Source organism: Schistocerca piceifrons, chromosome 11 (genome assembly GCF_021461385.2).
Source record: "Schistocerca piceifrons isolate TAMUIC-IGC-003096 chromosome 11, iqSchPice1.1, whole genome shotgun sequence".
Lineage (NCBI taxonomy): Eukaryota > Metazoa > Arthropoda > Insecta > Orthoptera > Acrididae > Schistocerca > Schistocerca piceifrons.
The window spans coordinates 1,243,936-1,266,115 of record NC_060148.1 but is presented as its reverse complement, the minus strand read 5'-3'; the positions used below and the strand labels follow the sequence as shown (position 1 = coordinate 1,266,115).

General features: G+C 43.4%; 1 long non-coding RNA gene across 1 annotated transcript; it reads right to left on the bottom strand.

The window, feature by feature from the left end:
• Nucleotides 1–1,498: 1,498 nt before the first annotated feature.
• LOC124719950 lies at nt 1,499–22,173 on the bottom strand. Its single transcript, XR_007006026.1, has 3 exons — nt 22,134–22,173; nt 12,516–12,612; nt 1,499–1,931 (listed from the first exon to the last, which is right to left on the bottom strand). It is a non-coding gene; the product is annotated as an uncharacterized LOC124719950 (long non-coding RNA).
• Nucleotides 22,174–22,180: the final 7 nt, after the last annotated feature.

Genomic DNA, 22,180 nt, shown 5'->3' with positions numbered 1-22,180 from the left:
TGTGCAGTCACCTCTGGCATTCCATTTTATCAAATCCATTTTTCGACGCACGGCAATCCACCGTCGACGTTCTCGAGTGGTGAATTAAAGAGGAAATCTCGAACAGTTGGCAGCTGTGTGTGATACAGTGACAAGTATCACCGAGGTGTGAAGTGATGTCGAAGTTCCGTTTTCACCTCAGAACAAACTAACGACGCTAGGATGTGACTATTGTACAGGAAACACTAATCTGTGTCCATCCCTTACTCGACGTTTCCCTAAAAACAATATATCGGGCCTTCACTATTTCATTTATTTACTTCTTTGCACCGAATTTTCCGTATCCGAAGAAGAAATGTGTCATCCTACATTAAAAGAAGGAATAGTGAAGCTAGTTTGCCAGGTCAGTGCAAAAGCTATGAGGAACTCTATACAAAAGACACACAAATTACTTTTTTATTTTTAGTTCGATATTTTTGTGCAGTAGGGAAATTTGGATAACAAGAGCAAAGGACTATAGTACACTCCAGACAGTGGAAATTACATTTCTGTAGAGAAGCTCAAGACTTTACAAAACTTCAATCCATCAGAAGCGACCGAAGACACTCGAAAGCGGCAGCCCTCTCAAAAGAGGCAGTCCCAGAAAAATTTATGCATGCTCTCAAATATTGCTGACAGGGGTCACAATCAAAAAGAAGAAGAAGAAGAAGAAAGGGCAAATGAAGACCCGAGGTGAGGTGCACAATGTGGTAACACTGCAAAATATCCTACCAGTGTACAAGTAAAAACGATAAAAAGAAAGAATGTCTAGAAATATTTTATTTTTTTACAACCGGCACACAGCTAGTTAGCAGATTGGAAACACATTAGTAGGTATAACATCCCTGATTTAAGCAACATCATTGCGCAATAAACGTGATACGTGCAGCTGAACACTGCTAGATGATGGAAAATGCATAGGCTGTTTCTCAAAAATACTGTGTTTAAAATGAAGCCCAATTCCGGGATATTTTCGCTCCTCGTAGAACTTTTACATTTTTATCTACGAATCTTTCACTTCTGTATAATAAAAGGAAACTAGCTCATATTTTATAATAAAAGAAAAGACTTCATATCTTTAGCAGCCATAATGAAAGCAACACTTAACTCTTCGCGATAGACACATACGAAGTGTCCATTCTTTAGTACAGATGAAACACCTTACGGTAACGAGTCTATTTCACGACACCCAACAAATCCGATAAACATTTCACTTACTTCATAAATGCGTGCCCGACAAAACGGCCTTCAAATTACGAGCCGGGCCAAATGGGATGTCAGAATTAGGAGTGAATGGGCAGAGTGAGAATTCCACTTACGTACGTGACACTCGTCTACTTTTCTCGAATCCCCGCAGAATAAAAAACTACACAAATGCAAAAGTTGGGCCCAGGAAAAGGAGAAAGCAGACCTCAGTCATTAGAAAAAGTACGAGAAACAGAAAGAATACATATCGTAGTGAAAAAAATTACAGTGAGAATAACGTATCCGGACGTGACGAGCAAATTTCTGACACGATCCACGTTTAAGCTTTCCTCTTTACACATTACAGAAGAATGCCATCTACAAAAACAGGCTAGCAGAACTATACTACGGCACTAACGATAAGAAATGTTTGCACGTCATCTTCACTAGTTCGCTACCAGAGCAAAACGTTGTACTGAATATTTAGCGAGAGGTGCCGAAGTGAGTCGGCGGCGGCAGTGCGGCCGACGGCGGCGAGTGCGCGCTGCCCCCGGTCACCAGAGCCCCGGGGGTGGGGAGCGCGGCCCCGGCGGCGGCGGTGGTGACGGCAGCAGCAGTGCGCCCCACACGCGCTTCTCCGCCCCCGGCTGCGCCGCCCACCGCTCGGACTATGGGGGCAGCGGGTGGTGGAGGTCGGGGAGGCTACCCCCGCTGTCGCGCCGCATCATCTGAAACGGGAAGAGAGGGCCGGTGAGCCGTGTGCTCGAAGGTCGGAGGACACGTGCGGGGGCCGCGAATTGCCGACGGGAGTCTCCGGCAGTAGTAACGCCGATTAACAGGCCGATCTGCGCATTTCGTACAGCTGAGAAGGTACGGGATTCGGCAGAACTAAAGTTTTGGAAATTTAATATCGAGTGAAAGGGACGACAATGTGCAAGTAGTCCGAGAAGCACTCTTATTTACACACGGATAATATTTTTAGTACGTTCTGATGCTCATTTTGTGTTTTACTATCCTGTGAGAGATACGCCTCGGGCGACACGAGGCAGACGGGGTCGGTCGGCTGAAATCCTGATGCCACGGCAGGTGCCGCACAGAGTGTGTTTCTGTTTACAGGATGTATATGTGGACAAAGAAAAAAAAAATTCCAGGTTTTTCCCGAATCTTCAGGTTAAAAATACATTTTCTCCCGGGTGAAAATACACTTCTTCCGTGTGACAGTATACTTTCCCTTGGAACTGTAAAACTTATCCTTTGAATGGATATGGTTTTATACAGCAGCATAGAATTTCCCGGCACTTTAGAAAATGGAACTCAGGGGAAAAAACACGTTTTGGAAAGATCTTTGACATGCAGCAACAGATAAACTGCATATTTTTGTATTACGAAAGTATAAATTCTGATTCCACCAACAGGAAAATTCAGCGGTTTAAATTAATATACATAGTGTTGCTACAAGAGAAGTAAAAATTTCGCATATGATAATTGTCTCAAACATTCATAAGCTACAAGAGAAGCTAGGTTTCACATACAATGCTGATGTGTTAAGCGCATGTTACAATTTAAGATACATCACACAAATACGCCAGTAAAATTTTTAATACCGATGTAAATCTCTGGTCATCTGGGCTCGAAATTCTTCTAAATGGATCGTCATCAAAGAGTTGATTTTTAAAAAAGAGTAAATGCTCTGCAATTTAAGAGATTCATCGTGCATTCTCACACGTAGTTCATCTTGCGTAAAAGGAAATTTACTTTGAAAATGAAGCTTTTCGAGCAACAATTCGCAATATTTTCCCGCGACCTGTTAGAAATAGATTAATTTCAGCAGTTGCCAGAGAACGCCAGATAAGAGGTGTCACCGTGCTTGCGCAGCTACGTATGTTCATACGTGTAAGACATTAAAAGATCTTAAATTATGTCAGAAAAGAAACAAGACACCAGAGGATACTCCAAGAGTGTTGGAATTTCGTGAATCATACTAAAATGCATAGTTCGCCTTAAAGCGCACATTCGTATGTCCAGACTGCCAATGACGTAGGCCTCGACCTGATATTAAGCTTTTTGGTTTGGTTTTCGGGACGTAAATTTTCTTGGAGTGCCAGTACTGTATTAGCTCATGTTTGGTTCTTCATTATGCTATAATTTCGTACATGCTAGATAATGAAAACGTGCACTTGAAATGCAGCGAATAGTTTAAAGTAGCCAATAGTGTGGAATTAAACACTTCGTTTCAAATAAATTGACTGCCTCAGCAGGAAAGCTTAATAAAAGCAAAATTTCTTTAGCAAACCAACAAAAATAACTTCATTGTTCTGCAAGGCAATTAATGCTTGACTGTCAGAAAGGTGGAAATAAAATAAAATCTGAAATGAGTAACATATTATAACCTTCCGTAATTATGCGAATGTATTTTAATTCACCTGATAGCTCCCAGCCACAGAAATCCATCTTGTTTTCATTTGACGTGAGAGAAGTAAACAAAGAGGAAACAGAAAAATCACTAAATGTAAACACGGGTCACGTGCAGACTACCCACTCCCCGACTATAACTCACACTGCTATGTGCACCAGAACATCAAAAACTGTTCAAAAATAAGTTCATTTTGTAGCGGACATCTCTCTGAAGAGTCTGATACATAAAACATATATCTTCGAGGAAATGTAAGACGCGTTATTTGGTCCTAAGTGTTCAGTGCAGTGCCACGTCTCTTCAAACAACCATCTTATACCACACGTTGTCGTATTATTTCGCTCTGTGGAACTCAACCGTGTGTATTTTGTGATGGATGCCATCAAACTATTTCAGGACAGTGGAAATTAAAATGTTCTGTAGTGCCTCTCCTGCTCCCAGTCATCCAGTTTGACCCCTCGCAATTAATACTGGATAGGATTATTTGTAACCAGGAGAACAAGATCTCAGGAAGGTACCAGTTAGTTGAATATAGTCAATTACAGTCATTGGAAAAGAAATGGACAAAGCACAGGGACACAGTACTAGAAGTGGGTAAAGAATGTTTTTGAACAGTAGTGTGTAAAGGTAGGATGAAGCAAAGCTTGGTGGAATGACACAGTCAAGGCAGCCTGTAAAAGGAAAAAGAAGGTGTATCAAAAATGGCTACATACTAGAACTCAGGTAGACAGAGAAAGTTATGTTGAAGAAAGAAACAAAGCCAAACAGATAATTGCAGCATCCAAGAAGAAATCTTGGGAAGACTTTGGAAACAGGTTGGAGACTATGGGTCAAGCTGCTGGAAAACCATTCTGGAGTGTAATCAGCAGTCTTCGAAAGGGAGGTAAAAAGAAAATGACAAGTATTTTGGACAGGTCAGGAAAACTGCTGGTGAATCCTGTTGATGCCTTGGGCAGTATGGAGGGAATATTTTGAAGAGTTGCTCAATGTAGGTGAAAATACGGTCAGTAATGTTTCAGATTTCGACGTACAAGGGGATAGTGGAGAAAATGGTCAATAGATTGCAGTGCAATAAACCAGCTGGGGTGGATGAAATTAAGTCGGAACTCGTCAAATACAGTGGAATGTCAGGTCTTAAATGGCTACACAGGATAATTGAAATGGCCTGGGATTCGGCACAGTTTCCATCAGACTGGATAAAAGCAGTAATCACACCAATCTTTAAACATGGGAACAGAAAAGATTGTAACAACTACAGAGGTATCTCTTTCATCAGCGTCGTGGGTAAAATCTTCACAGGTATTGTTGAAAGGAAAGTGCGAGTATTAGTTGAGGACAAATTGGATGAAAATCAGTGTGGGTTTAGGCCTCTCAGAGGTTGTCAGGACCAGATCTTTAGCTTACGGCAAATAATGGAGAAGTGTTACGAGTGGAACAGGGAATTGTATCTACGCTTTATAGATCTAGAAAAGGCATATGACCGGGATCCTAGGAGGAAGTTATTGTCTGTTCTACGAGATTATGGAATAGGAGGAAAACTTTTGCAAGCAATTAAAGGTCTTTACATAGATAGTCAGGCAGCAGTTAGAGTTGACGGTAAACTGAGTTCATGGTTCAGAGTAGTTTCAGGGGTAAGACAAGGCTGCAACCTGTCTCCACTGTTTTTCATATTATTTATGGATCATATGTTGAAAACAATAGACTGGCTAGGTGAGATTAAGATATGTGAACACAAAATAAGCAGTCTCGCATATGCGGATGACTTAGTTGTGATGGCAGATTCGATTGAAAGTTTGCAAAGTAATATTTCAGAGATAGATCATAAATGTAAGGACTATGGTATGAAGATTAGCATCTCCAAAACGAAAGTAATGCCAGTGGGAAAGAAATATAAACGGATTGAGTGCCAAATAGGAGGAACAAAGTTAGAACAGGTGGACGGTTTCAAGTTAGGACGCACATTCTCACAGGATGGGAACATAGTGAAAGAACTGGAAGCAAGGTGTAGCAAAGCTAATGCAGTGAGCGCTCAGCTACGATCTACTCTCTTCTGCAAGAAGGAAGTCAGTACCGAGACTAAGTTATCTGTGCACCGTTCAATCTTTCGACCAACTTTGTTGTACGGGAGCGAAAGCTGGGTGGATTCAGGTTACCTTATCAATAAGGTTGAGGTTACGGATATGAAAGTAGCGAGGATGATTGTAGGTACTAGTAGATGGGAACAATGGCAGGAGGGTGTCCACAATGAGGAAATCAAAGAAAAACTGGGAATGAACTCTATAGATGTAGCAGTCAGGGTGAACAGGCAGAGATGTTGGGGTCATGTTACACGCATTGGAGAAGCAACGTTACCCAAGAGACTCGTGGGTTCAGCAGTAGAGGGTAGGAGGAGTCGGGGCAGACCAAGAAGAAGGTAAATGGATTCGGTTAATAATGATTTTGAAGTAATAGGTTTAACATCAGAAGAGGCACCAATGTTAGCACTGAACAGGGGATCACAGAGGAATTTTATAAGGGGGGCTATGCTCCAGACTGAACGCTGAAAGGCATAATCAGTCTTAAATGATGATGATGATGATGATGGTGATGGTGATGATGATGATGATGATGAGGAGGAGGAGGAGGAGGAGGAGAACAAGAACTCTTCAGAAAATCTGGAGTCTTTATTGCCTATTAGCTAATAACTTGTTCTTGTGAGTGACACAAAATTAAATATAGGATACCTAAAACCAGTAAAGACAAGAGACAGGCAAGAAGAAAATACACACTTCTTCAATCCTTAGGCCCTAGCGATTTTTCTCTGTAATCTTGCTACAGCTTTACATGGCGTGCTTTCCTTTCTGTGAAAGAACTATTACCTTATCAAAGTTCGTCAAACGTTTTGCTATGCAAAAAATAGAAATGTCATCGTCTAATACTGAAAAAGCTGTTAATACAAATAGTACCCAAGACTGGTGTGGTTTCTCGATCTGATTACGTCTATTTTGTCACTGTGTGCCGAACAAAACAAAATAGGCCTTTCTAACATTGCAGCAATTGTAACACACACCAAATAAGCGAGACTGTTTTGGCAATAATAATCATTTTTATAATACAACAGAATATAATTCACGAAGTACCAATACGAAATACCTATTTGGCTTACTACAAGCAAACAGCTTTACGTTAGGAAATAGTTCACATTTCATTCATATGCTCCAGTTTCTCATGCAAGGGACCGAAAAGTAGTAGAACAAAATTTTTGTATAAATTTGGAATCATCATATTCTTCAGTAATTTGTGTAATACCCCCATTACTTCTCCTTCCTCATTCTAACAAACAGTCTTGTCATCACTAATACTGTAACTATCCCTACCACTGTCAAAACTCGTTCTCCAGTTAACTTTACTGACCCTGCCATAATCACCGGTTTAATTATCCAGCAATTATTCTCCAGTTAGGTGTTATTACGTGTTCGTACAATGCGTTTTCTGCGCTACTCCCAGAATGGAGCTAGCTGGGGCCTACAACTGGCCCTTTCTAGTGTAGCGATCTGGCCAAAAATTTTCTGTCAAAATTTCACTTTCTTGGATACACTGACAAGATAATACGTAATCTTTCTTACCTATTATTCCTGTTAGTCATTTATTTCCACTCTGTTAGTCCGAATCTATGGATTTCGCTAGTAATTATAACAACGCTGAACATTCGCAAACCGAATCCACCACATAAACAAGCAGCAGGTGGCATTCACCACTTTGGCTTTATTCCGCCCAGCTCAGCCCGTATAGCCTCGTCCCGTTTTGTCTGTAGGAAAGTTTTTGTCTAGGTGTGCCAAGCATTCCCTAGCAGGAACATCACATACATTCTGCATGCATTCAAAAATCAACTTATAATTCATTCAGAAACGAATTTAGAATGTGTTCAAAAACCAGCAGGGGTGCATTTCAAAATCATGCGAATAATCGATAGACTGACGTGCGCTGGATGCTAGGTGCTTTGTGAAACGAGGTTTTTTCCCTCAAGAATATGAATTTGCCCCCTCCCCCTGAAATTGCTGCCCGGTTCACATACCCCGGTTTGCTCTCACCCCCCACTATGTCCGGGTCTGCAGCGCACGCGTGAATCTGGCAGCTCGGGTGTGCCGGTAATATTTTTCAGGGTACGGTGTGGCAGGTTGCTGCTACTGCTGCTTACACAGCCAACAGCCATATTTCTGTAGCCAGAAGTGGGAGAAGGTACTACTCGTACGTGACTCTACTGTGCGTGTGCAAAAGCCTGCACGTAATCGATTAAATGAGTCTAATGCAAACAGTTGTGACGTCACGCTCATCGGAGACAATTAGTTGTTACGAAGTATTGCATAGTCTTCCGAAAGCCTTTGACACATTTTGCTGTCGGCAGACGCTTGTACGAGCACTGTGTTATTTTATACGGCTCATTTCCTTCGCAATTTAAGTTTTATTTTTGTTTTTCCTCTCGTTCATGTTTTAATGCTGCAGTATTATTCTGCAGTAGCGGGACACAATAATATACTTTGTTAGAGTATCAGTTCTTACCAGTCGAAATTACAAAAATTTAACTGAAAACTAAAACAACGAAAAATTCCCAGAATTCTAAAAAATTCACGGGTTTCTCACGTATGAAAAAATTCCTGGGTTTTTCCCAGATATCCCGGGTCGTATACACCCTGGTTTACTTCTTCGGACATAGGAACAGACAATTACTTTAGAGTGAAGGCGATCACAGTTGTTATCGACAGTCGAGTGAGAGATTAACTCGTGTTTGTGAATGAACGGCAGGTCGTGAACCGGAATGTGTAAACGGTCTGCACTTTGTCGCATTTTCCACTGAAAAGAAATACTGTAACTCAAAGCGTGTATGTACGCAGCCGGCTGTTTGAAGAGACCAGAAAGAGAAATTAGTTACAGCCCTCCTGCATATTATCATTTTCATTTGTTTCCCAGACACGCGGCTACGTCTTTCACAACTGTACACATTTTTATCTGTGCTGTCAAAAGAATTTTGCACAGAAGAGAAAAGACAACAAACGAGAAGCATTTTCACGCAAAGCCTCTATACAAAATTGAACGTACTCCACTGTCAATTTTCTGTGTACAAATTCATTAAATAATTCAAACCTGACGTCCACTCATTTATCCACTCTAAACACTCAAAAGAAAATGAGAAAACTCTACCGTCGACGACAACAGCAAGCGCTCGTCAGAGACAAGGGTAGTGTCAGTGCTGCTCCGGGGAAGTGTGATACGACCACGCCCGTTCTCTACACACACACAAATAACCTGAAGGACGTGCGAGCGGCAATCTGCAACCGTTCTCCCATGACACCGTGTGTAGTGTACCGGCAGTGCAGTCGTCGAGTGACTGTCCGAGGATACGGGACGACTCGGGCAGAATTTCTATTTGGTGCGATAAATGGCAGGGTGCTCGAAGTCACGAACTTTACCGAGGTGGTATCCAATCTACGAAATTGTAAATTTGTCATATTCTTTTGGGACGTAATCTTGAAAGTTAGGAGCCCGTATCAGCAATCTCACCCGTTCAAGCTACACGTCCCGCTCACCATCAGACGAGTACGTGTGGCAGCCACGCTCCCAGTGCCAGCTCCGCAAGTGTGGCGGCCCGGCCGCAGCTCCCATTTTGTCCTTCGGCAGACTTTCGTTCGCAGATTTCGTCCCGAGAGACCGCACGGTCGAGACGGGACGTGTGGCCGACTCGCAATTGCCGACCGAGGTCCGTGCTGGAAATCCGATAACGGGTGTCACCGTTCTCTTTCTCAAATTGTGCAGGTATATGCCATTTCCTCAGTAAATAAATGGACCTTCACATTATTTTCCGAGATTTGAGATTACTTCTTCGTCGTGCGAGAATTGTATCCGTAAGTGATACTCTTCAAGTCGAACGGCACAGACGAGAACGGTGTCTATGACACGGGGAAGTCCGGTGCTAAATGTGCCATTAATGCTAAACGAATTTGCACGAGAATGTAACTGACCAGATTTGGTAAAAAACTGAAACCAGTTTAAGCCGAAGTGTTAAACACTCACGTCGCCTGCGTGTCCTACATATGTGCGGTGCCCACGTTTGCTCTGCATTTCCGACCGTTCGGTTTCCGGTGTCTACAAATGACATCAGTCGTTTCGGTGTATTCAGCTGCAGCACACGGTATTTATGTAAGAGTTGCCAGACCTGTCACTCTCTAAAACAAATGCTGACTGCGTGCACGTGTACCTACACGGGGTAACTTTGCTAAACAGGGAAATACTTCAGGAAAAAGTCCTTAACCCTTTCGCTGATACCGACGCGCTCTCTGCATTCCCTATTGCTCACCAAATACTGCTACTTGAGCTGGGAGGTGCCATTCTGGCTGCTACAAAATACTTGTTTAAGAAAAACTATTAGGTGAAAAAATTTGATTTTTTCACTTCTTACAGTCCCATATTTTTGCTCAATACGAGACTGAATCTCTTTTCGTCGTACACCAGAATTACTGTGCTGCACCAAAATTAAGAAAACATTGCACGAATTTTTAAAGATTTTGCACTTGTAAAAATGCACTTGTAAACTTTGCCTGTAGTCGATTTTAGTTTGTATATTGCAGTGTACGAAATGTGAATAAGATATCATTCACTAAAATTGCAAATCGTACGGTCATAACAATCGTCATACTTCGTAAACGGTCGAAGATACCGAAACACAATTTCTTGCAAACGACAGCACAGAAAGATGCACACGCATTGTGCGATAAATACTCTTAACTATTTTATCCACCGAGATATCGATGTAAGTTGTCCACGGCAGTGAGAAGCTGGTGGAACGTGACACACGAATGAGTCAGCAGCACCTCAGGAAACCACGGGGGCCACGATCCTCGGCATCTGCAGAGTGGCGGAAGACTGCGAGTTAACCCGTCCGCAGTATTCAGAGGGTTATGAGGTTAAGGTGTAAAAGAGGACTTACGGACATACGGGGTGTCCCAGAAGAAATGGTCAATATTCAGGGACATAAAATGATCATTTCAGAGTTGAAAAGTCCGTGAGCTTTATAATGCGCACCGTAAGAGATACAAGCACGACTTCATCTTTGATACTTTTTTAAACAAAACTCTTCTACTGCAAATCTTTGCTTCCCGTATTTTGGAAGCACACTTCAGGAGCTATGAGCCTTTGTTCATCAGAAGATATGTGTTTCACAGTAGCGAGATGGCCAAGTCCACAGAGCTCTTAAAGGTATGCGCTTTAGAGGCTTTAGAGCTCACGTTTATTGAACTTTTTTCTCTTGTTTTGGCGCATAATACCCTTTCCCAATACACAGAAAGCGAAGAACATGCAGCAGAACTGATTTGTTTCACAATGTCAAGTGTGCCAGTAGCTCTTTAACGGGCGCATTCTATGAGCTTCGTTTAGTAGACCTTTTTGCTCAGAATGCTCGTTCCTCTCATACCCGCAAATACGGAGCATTCCTCTCGGGACACCCCGTACGACCAGTTCGTCTCGCAGAGCTCGTTCGGGACTGTAACCGCTTTTCGAGTCGTTAAAGCCTCCGACGACGCCCCCGGTGTCAGAAAACGAAAGGTCGGGCAGAGAAGTAGGCCTCGGATCGCGGCATTACACCCGCGAAACAGATGTCGACAATAACGCAAATATCGATCGCGAAAGCTGACGATTGACGGTCGTAATGTTTTCCCTCCTCAGTGTCGGCCAGCCTCCGGTGGTTCTGAGCAGATCCCACCGTTCACTGTCCCTAATCTCCGAATTCCTAATTTTGAAATTGCATAAGCGAGTTGTACATTCTCTGTAACTGTAATGGCAATAAATATAAAAATGTAACCCACTGTAATGTACCGGATGCCAGTTTGAGAAGAGTCGGCTATCACAAATAGCTGGCATAAGTACACGAGCACCTTTTACGCGACATCTAATCGAACCGTTTGAGTTATTTAATTTCAGTTACGAATCTGAATTAATGAATAAAACTACATCAGTTGTTTACAAATAAAACTGCATCAACTGATCATAGTTTTCAACCTAACGTATGCCAGGATAAAATTAGTTACTAAAATTTGAAGCAGTCAAAAATTGTGACACAGATAAGAAGTGAGTCGTCAGCAGCGCTTTACCGGTTTCGACAGTTCGAACTTCACCTTCAGAAGTGAAATAAGCTCCAGTCACCGGTAAGCCAACACCAAAATAAGAATCGGACAGCAGTGCCCTCCGCTACACAGAGCGACACGATACGTGTGACGAGTAGCGAACGGAAAACTGCCAGCTGACGACACACTTTTTTCTCTGTCGACACATTCCGCAACTGCCGAACTAAAGCCGAGAACAAAAGCAGTTATAAATTGTTAAGTAACATTTCACAACAAATTGCTTTCGTCACATAAAGTTGATGCGAGCTCAGAGATTACATAATTTCTGTGGTAACTGATATAATTAGGAAATTTTTCAGTTTTAATAGCTGCTCACTTTCACGTCACAGGTTGTTCTAATAATAGAGTCCTATTTATATCTTCAGTTTATTAATGAAAAAACATTCAGGAATTCAAAAGTAACAGGAAGAATAATTTTATCATTTAAGATGTAGTGTCACACTGAAATGAGTCATTATATACACTCCAGTAAAATTACAAGACTCAAGGCACGACTCCAGTCGAGCACGTGCGCCTGTCACAATAATGCACCAGTAAGCGGAGAGACGCACTAGAGGGTGGACGTGGGACAGAGCACCTGCTGCAGCGTCCCACCAGTACGCCGCTCCGTGTGCCACTACGAGTCCGTCGTGTGCCGGAGTACTTCACAATCACAGTACGCGCCTGGAAACACTGAAGACTCGCACCGTTCAGAAGTCGTCACCTGTACTGTCCCAAAAAACGAGAGGTCCCGTGACAGTGCTCACCTGGGATGCGGCAGAGGCGGGGCTGGAGGTGGGCGGCGGGGGCGGTGCCGGCTGGTAGGCTGCGTACTGCGGGGGCGCCGCCTGGTGGACACTCGCCCTGCCGACAGAACGCACACGTGAGCACACCGGATCTGCAGCACTACGAGCGATGTCTCCGTCGAGAAACGTGGTACACTGAGTACGGCCTCTTACTTCGACCGACGATAAATAGTGCCACCACAGTAAGTAAGTTAATACTACAGGTGTTTGGTGTTTTTGCACCGGCGGAGAGACCTTCCGGTGCGGCTCGCAGACACCGGACCGACTTACTGCCGATCCGATAGCAGTTCCCCGCGAGCAATCTCATCCGGTCGTGTCGAGACGCCGTTGCCGACTGTCGTAAAAAGGTAAATTGAAAAAATACAGGCAACACTGTAAATGCTTCACATCTGTTCATGTTTAGCCGTGTTTGGTTTCATACCTTTGTGAATTAATGTAATATGTAGCAGCAGTGTGTACACTGAACTACTATAAATCTTTGAGAACTGTTGAAAATTAATCTGTTATTACGTGATGAACTATTAGCTGAAAACTTTTATTTAAAAAATAATTCAACTGCAGCAGTGGAAATAACAATCCTGAAGTAATTAAGAGGTCCAGTGGACACAAAAAAACATTTTCACACGTAGCGAGATACGGAGATCTACGAGCTGTGCACTGCTGAAAGCACGACGTCAATTATCAGTTCCCGATAAGGATACAAAAACAGTTAAAAATGAAAGGAATAATTTAAAACTAGAGTTTCCCCTAGCATATGCTGCATTCAAATAACTTACTGCAATGCAGCTCTGACAACTGCCAATATTTCGACGAGAGACGAACCTGTACCGAGTAGTGCGAGGGAATTTAAATCCACCGTTTTCAGAGAAACTCTGGAAAGGTTAAACTTCTCTCACATACTGTAAACTTACTTTTGCCTCGAAAATGGCAGTGTGGGCTCCTGCCGAAATATCGGCAGTTGTCGATAATGTCACCCGGCTGCACTCCCTAAGTTATCGGAACGAGAATAATTTAATTCATTTTAATAACCAATCTGAGTCACAGAGACTGCTGCAAGTTGCTGTGTGGCAATTGTGGAGTATCACCAGTTAGCATAGCAATACTATCAGTAACTGCAACAATCTTACAAGACTTTGATGAAAACTTTTAATAGCAAAAAATCAGGAGCTATTGTGTCCCCTAATCTGCAAAAACTTTGTCAATACATGAAATGTCAATGCACGTTTTCACAGTTGTGAGTACAGACAACCGTCAGACGTATAATCAAATGACGACAATGAAAATTTGTGCCGGAGCGGCAGTCGATTTGATACATCACCTCACTGCCGGGATATCCGGGCACGACTCGCAGCCGGGCTCAAACTTCCGTATGTCGTCGACAGTGTCTCAGCTACCTGCACTAGTACATCCGTTACGTATATTTCCGTACAAGCGAGACATTTTAACTGAAAGTCACTTGCCCAGTGTCTGTGGGCAAGTGCGATACTGCAGAACCTGTGTCGTTCAGAAGTACAACGTATCGACATCTCGACAACACGGGCACTGCAAAATCTTACTGTCAATGCGTGACAGCATTCTATATATACGTTTGGAAAAATAATGCTGTACCGAGCCACTATTATTTATTAATCTTACGGCAATACACACACAAAGGTTGCACAATTAGTACATGTCGATATTTAAACACAGCTCTCCAGCATAAAATGACGACTACATAGGGATATCGAGAACTTTCATTTATTTTCTCACACTCCTGAGCCACAGAATAGGGGCAAGCAAATTAGGTTGAAAATTTACGTAGAGGATGCAGCATTAAACGTATTTCCCTAGTCGGACCGTAAGGATGAAGGCATTCTGCAAAATGAACACACACAGTGTACATAGCAATGTGTACAACCCGACCCCTCGCCTCGGGCCTACGACCTACCGATCAGAATTGCTCGGAACGCTTCGCACATCAGCTCCAGTCTGCAGCGAACTGCAGTTCTCCCTCAGCGAGCGGATTTCTGCGGGCCGCTCGCGAAACCACGGCGGATGCGTTCGACGTCTGTGTCGAACACTCGGGGCCGGTCCAGAGATTTGTCTTTACACGAGCAACTTGTATCTCGGAATTGTTCGTGCCACTGTCTAATGGTCTGCGAGGATGCACGGCATATCTAGTACAAAAGGCACGCTGAACAGTTATTACTGGCCTGCACTGCACAAAACGTAGAACACAAAACGCCTCCTGTTGTCCTGACACCATTTTTACTGGAACTGAAGTGGGCACACACAGCTTCTGCCTAGCCGGAACCGTGGAAAACTCGAGAGTTTTCTCTCTCCGACAGTACGTCATTCACGCACATATCTCAATTGACATAACAGTTACAATTTTTTTTACAACTGGTCGATTCTTTTTGACGCACTCCCTATTGTCGACTGTGTTAATATATTCTCAATAGCTTGTCGTCTGCATAGGACTTGCGTAAATTTTACACTGGCAGGAAAATAAATATGACACACTTTAAGTACTGCGTTCAGTGGCACTGTGGTATAATATAGGCTCACAGAGGGGCCGCAGTGTCAGTAACGGCGACCGTACGGCACTAGAGAGAGCTGTCTGCGCGCCGTCCGTTTTGACACTGCATGCAGTAACTGTGCCGAGTTTGGAGGTGAACACTGTTTGCAACATTCACTCTACGGCACAATCGTACCCTGACAACGACTACGTACTCCTGTCGTACAATTTCGGCCGTTCAAATGGCCCGCTTTCAGTCAGACTGTTATACTGACGGACTACCACAAGCATCGGGAACAATTTATTGGCAGTGTGCCACAGCTTTTGTTAGTTTTCTGTGGAATATTTCAACACCCGTAAACCAGATTACGTACATCCGCTCAACACGGAGGCACGTCGAGACGTGCGAGCGGGGACGAGACTGGGGCACGTGCTGCACCTGCAGTGTCACCGGGGACCGCCGCAAACGGTCTGCTCACAGCGGGACCGAAATCTTTCACGCCTCCAGATGGGCTACCGCCGACACCGCCGAGCACGACCGTTCCGGTGTCGCGAAAGTGTCGAGCGTCGATCGGAACGGCACTCCGCCATCTTCGGTGAGGGGAGTAGGTTCCCCCGTACGGCTCGCACCCGGCGAGTTGCGTATTTCGGCGTGGGGCCCGTCAGTTACGACTCGGCGTTTCTGCAGAGGGAAGTAGTGGTGCGCGCTGTGTCGCACTGCACACTATCCCGTGCGGCGGCCATTTCTTAGGCAGGAAGGTGGTGTACTTTTCCAGAGGACGGTGCACGCCAACATACAGCTGCTACGACACAACTCGCTACTCGCCGGGTCTCTCGTCGACCGAAAACGTACGGGGTGGGACGGAGCGGGAACTAACTCGTCTTCCGGGGCCCGTGAGACCTGTTGCCGAATTGCGACAAAATGGGGCACTGTGTTCATGGCGGTCTATTGCCGGATACCCTTTGGCACCTTTACCGTCGTTCGCATTTGAGAGTAAGTGCCCATGTTGCCACTGGAGGGGGCTAAACTGCATACCGACACAGCTGTTTGAGCACCGTTTACTGTGTCGTGTGTTTAATTCGGTCAGAATTTTTCGTATAACACTTCGCCTGTCTATCACATCCCTTGTCAATAAAATTGTATTGTCCTCGAGAGTGTTGCATTTTTTTTTCTGGAAATGTATGAATCATTAATTTTTCTTGTGTAATTTCTCGTACTGATTCGTAACATGAACGTGAAGATTGGATCCTCAATTTCGTGTTATGGAGCTAGACTAGAAAATAATAAAAATAATATATAAACCCCCGCAACAAAGCTCGTGTTCATAGGTTTGACCTACAGATAATCTCAATTTCTATCAAACATCAACGAAATGTTAATAACTCCCAATCTACTGCTCACGAGAGCACGAAACTTCAGCTCTTGTGATGTTTAGACACTCGGAACACATATTTGTAATCAAAATAATAGGTTTTCGTAGAAGGCAATTTCAATACTGAAAATATTTTAAGAACGGTGGGGTCGCAAATAACTGCTCGCTGCGGTAGAGGTCGGACCGTAACGGAGGCCGACCAGATCTCGAATCGCCTACGAGGAGACGGACACTCGCGCTGTCTCGGCAGCCGAGTGGTGTCACGCACCAAACCTCCGTACGCCGGTCCCGTGCACGGAACGGCAGTGCGACGTTGACTGCACTTTTATACCCTCACTTATACAACATTTATTCGAAGCGTACTGTTGCCTAATCCACATTCTGTCAAAGTAAATCACTGGCTGCTTTAATTCCGATGCTTTCCGCTAGGTCCTCTTCGGTCACGCGTGACAATTTATTTGCTGCGACACCTTTTAAAGCCAAAGCCGACAGATAAAACAGTTACTCTCACAATTTTCTCAGTACTGCACTGTACAGTATAATCATTTAATCACAGTGCCGAACACTGTGACCACTTCTGTCCTCGTGGTGTCGCGTAAACAATTCAGTGCATCTCTCCGAGTCTTCTCAGTATCGACAGCCACTGACGTAACAGTTGTTCTCGCACCTTGTAATTTCTTCTGCTTCTTTAATAACAGAATGAGAGCACACGTAACCACGGGATGAGACTTTAGTTTTCTCAAACATTATTCCGTGTTTATTTTGCGATACTGTGCTCAGCGACAGCAGATTTTTGCATTTCATTCTTTCCCTTTTTTCTCGGTCATTAACGATTTTAAAACCCCCTTTTTATTCACCATTTGTTCCCACATTTTCAACCTTTTCTTTTCCTTTCTTCTCTTTTTCTTTTTTATTAACAACTACACCGCGTCGACGGAGGCAAATGTCGAAGGACGCAGTATCGGATTCGGTCGTGACCGGAAGCAGCGTACGAGTCGCCGACAGTGCCGATTCCAGCTCCCACAGGAGAGAGGATAGTTGTAGGAGTCAAAACTGTCGGATCTAAAGTTTAAGACGCCCTCTCTACAGTCGCACGGTAGCGGGCAAAGTGAGATCCCGTACTACATTGCCAGTAGTCGTAGCAAAATGCACTGCCTTCGTCCGAGCGACGACTCCAGACACCGTCTAAAGACACCCCCGTTTCAGAACTGCCGTTTTTTGTTAACGACTGCGTCTACCAGAAATTCTCCGCAAACCTTCTGACACTAACGTACAATAAGTGGAACAGTTGACGGAGTCCGGGAAAGCTCACCACAACCTTCTCCCGCTCTCCTCAATTGTACGTCGAGTGTCGGTCCCCGCAGCTCTAAAGGCTGCGAGGTTGCTCGCCGTCCGAGAGCCGCACTCCCGCCCGTATTGCCGTGCGGCACTCGTCAGCCCACCGAGGTACAGGCCACCACCCGACACGGTGCCGAGACTTCGTGAGGGGTACGTCGGCAGCACTACGGATCGCGTGCGTAATGTGGTCCGTCCGTTCCTGGACGCGGTCCCAGTGTTCGAACGGAGCCAGCTGGCCGAACGGCGTCCGGTCGGCCCTCCCGACTGTCCGATTCGGAGGTTCCCGTTCGAACGATCTGCCTCGCAGTAGGTGGATCCACAGTGGGAAGTGGTCACTAGAACGAACGTCGTCAGCCGCTTCCTATCGGGCCGAGTCTGCGAGGACGGGAGGGCAGAAAGAGCTCTACGGCTGGGGAAGAGAGAGTAGCAGCTGAGAAGTGAATAGGACTGCTCATATTCGGGGTAGCGAAGGTCCCGAGTTCTAGTCTCAGTCCGGGACACATTTTTAATCTGCCAGGAAGTTTCGTATCACTCCGCCGGAGAGTGAAAATCTCATTCTGGAAACGTCCTCCAGGCTGTGGCTAAGCCGTGTCTCCGCAATATCCTTTCTTTCAGGAGTCCAGTTCTGCGAGGTTTGCAGGAGAGCTTCCGTAAAGTTTGGAAGGTAGGAGACGAGGTACCGGCAGAAGTAAAGCTGTGAAGACGGGGCGCGAGTCGCGCTCGGGTACCTCAGACGGTACAGCATGTTCCCGCGAAAGGCGAAGGTCCCGTGTTCGAGTCTCAGACTGGCAGAATATGTCTGCTCGTGCCTGTATATATGTGGATGGATATGTGTGTGTGTTCGCGCGAGTGTATACCCGTCCTTTTTTCCCCCTAAGGTAAGTCAATCCCGGGATTGGAACGACTCCTTACCCTCTCCTTTAAAACCCACATCCTTTCGTCTTTCCCTCTCCTTCCCTCTTTCCTGACAAAGCAACTGTCGGTTGCGAAAGCTAGAATTTTGTGTGTATGTTTGTGTTTGTTTGTGTGTCTATCGACCTGCCAGCGCTTTCGTTCGGTAAGTCACCTCATCTTTGTTTTTAGATATATTTTTACCACGTGGAATGTTACATTATATTAAGTAAACATGCATTTCGTCTATCATATTTTATTTTGTGTAGTCCACTGTTGGGGATGACTTTACTAGTATTTATGAAGTAGTTAGCAACCATCCCATGAACCTATCCTCCTACAGAGGGCTGTCTTGAAGCTCGAAATATGTGTAAATTTTATTCCAGGAGGCAAGATGAATTTTAAGTTGAATATTCTAGCGAGTTGCCAAAACTATTTTAAAATGTTGCAAGTGTAACGAAAGGGAAAGAAACAAAAAAGGAAAGAAAGGAAAAGGAATCAGCCAACAAATAAAATGTATATTTCAATCTGAATGTAATGTAATTCAGATGTCAGCACAATGATACTGAATGTAACGTAAAAATTTACTATATTTCTCATTTAATTCTGTATATGTACTATACGACAACAATGTAAATATCTCATGTAATGATTAATTGTAAATATTTGTATATTAATGTACTTATTATGTCAATAAATGTATTTTAAGGAGATGTAAATGAACTGCAAAGGACTTGTGCGTGTAGTACATGATTCATATAAATGGAACTGAAAATGCAAAGAAGAAACCAACGTAATGGAACACTGGTCAAGAAATATTTACGTAGTGTCAATATGCCTTGAAGTGTATGGTGTAGTGGAAGCCTGCAGGTCTTCAGGTTGGTGTAAAGGACAAGCTCATCACCTGTCGTAGGCAGTGAGGTGTTTCCTGTGCCCTCATTGACCATTTATACCCCGGTGGACGCCACCAAAATTCGGCTGCTGGAGACCACAATTACGTGTTGACACAATGAACAAACTTTGGATTTTCTTCAAGTCACACGCAAGAGATCCAGGCAGTACACACACACTCAGAATCCGATACTACGTTTAAAGACATTCGAGCAATATAATAGAACATTTATTGTTCGAATCAATTCCATTACAAACACGAATCATGTGAACTGAATTCAAACGCTGTTCTAAGCAACGATAATACGCCGCAGTTCAAAGACAATAATGTTACGACTCCTAAAGAAGATACTCACCAAAAAGACTGTATACAAAGACTGATATGCAAAGAGCATTGTGCTCAGAAATGTTCTTTGTAATATTTGAATTTCTTATTTTCTTATACTGCCACGCTCGCTTGCGGAGCGTGTCAGTAGAGGAGGCATTGTAATGGTACTTTGACCACCGCGCCTCCGCCAATACAAAGATATAATCTACGATCGCGCATGCGGAAGAGCGCTGCGCCAGCGACAGATTTTTATAAATAATTTTGTTCTTCTTTTTACTTTTGCGTAGGTGTTTGTTTTTAACAACTAATTGATTATTCATTCTCTCTCTCTCGTCTTCATACGAAAGACGTGTATTTTCGGCGCTCTGTTAAATATGCTTTTGGGTGGAAATTAAAATTATATTACGAAACGAAGTTGTTTCAATGGTGATTCGAAATGGTTATACCCGAATTTGTAAATTGATCCTGACAGTGACAACATAGAGAAATTTTCAACAGACGGAGAACAATGAAAACAGGTCATACTACAAGAAAATTAAGAAGACAGCCACGAAGACTATAATATAATTAATACTACGTTTCTAACAGACTTATAAGGTAAATTTGAACTAATTTCTGATCCTATTTCCGTACAGTCGCTTTTTGTAGTGTTGCCGACCCGGTCTGCCATGCACGGTCAAATTACAGAACTATCTCAATCAGTAATACGAAGTCCGCCTTATCCGTAACTTATTCCATCAAAATTCAAAACCCAATCACATTTTCTATTTTATATTTTCACGGCAGAACCCCGAGGAAAGGAAACACTACAATTGGCGACCGTGACAGGACTTACAATCTCCGGATTTGATACAAGTGCATTTATTATAGATTTTGGATATTTTATCTTATTTTAATCACTTAATAGCATCAGAAAATGAATTTGGATTAGTTCTCATTCATTTTAATTGTGATGTTACATGCATGAAATTTACAACAATATTGTCTTCCCTGTTATTAATCCGTGTTAATTTTCATTTTCATGCCGAGTAAATTAATTTGGGAAAAAAAAAAAAAAAAAAAAAAAAAAAAAATTAAATTTACACGGACGCGAAAGAAAAATTTTGGATTGAAAAATCTGTATATCTGGCGCTACATAGTAGATGTACGTTTCAGTGCTTTCCAATGATTTTAAGACGTACCAGTCTCTTTCAACTGCCTCTTGATGTGTTCTTACGTTTTAGCTTTTTTTCTTCCCCTTTTTTCCTTTCTAGTGCAGATTTTTCTGTATGAAGGTTGATTTTATTTATTTGGGAGGGGAGGGGTAAGTATATTTTTAACTTTTTGTTCCAAAAAGTATGTCGTGTGTGTATTTTGTGTAGTGGCTTGTGATTAAGCTGTATATGAAAATTAATGTTAATGAAACTGCATACGGATTTGTGGATTGCTTTTTTCAGTTTGGTAGCTAAGAATGTTTATTTACACTTGTCAGTTATTGTGGAGTTTGCTCTACTGACACAGGTGAAGTGATGTTTTCGGGACCAGTTTTTGCAGTGAGTTACAGCTTCCTAGTAACATAGATTTTCTTCTAGTAACGGAGGTCGGCTGAAGTTTCTGATACCAAAATTTGTCAGTGAGGTTTGGTTTTCCAGGTTAGTGACTTTTCTAACAGCAGTTTTGTAGGTCAACCATCTGTTAGTACAGTAAGGTCGAGTTAACCTAATAAGTCAATCGAAGGTGACAATATTGCATCTCGTGGTTATTTTCGTGGCCTTTGTGTAACGATTTTTGCATATCTTTTTGTTTGGGTATTGTATGAAGCTAGGAAAATTAATTGTTTTCTTTCTTCCCAACCAAAACCCCTAATTCTTACGGGCAACCCTTTAGTTGCACTTTCTTCAGCAAATTGTTTGGATTAACATTTTTTTGTCGAATTTGTGACGTTACAGTTACCACATCGGATATAGGAGATACGCCCGTGTCCGTCATCTCAATGAAGTGACAGGTCAAAGCAGACAGTTGGTAACAGATTTTTCAGTATTTCAATTAGTAGGGCCACACAGACTCATAAGACTAGGGACCTGATAATATACACTGTCAGCTGTGCAACTCGTGGACAGACACCGTTACCTGATACTTTCATTACAGAGACACCCGCACACCTTCACACAGTTAGTAACGAGAGCTTTTTGTGACATTTTTAGGGTCAGCTTTGGTGACAATATGCCCTCATTAAACAGTGTAATCACCTAGCAGAGACACAGAAGCAGCAGGGAGCCTACCTGACGCTGGGCGAGGGGTTGCGGTGCGGCTGGGGCTGGGGCTGGGG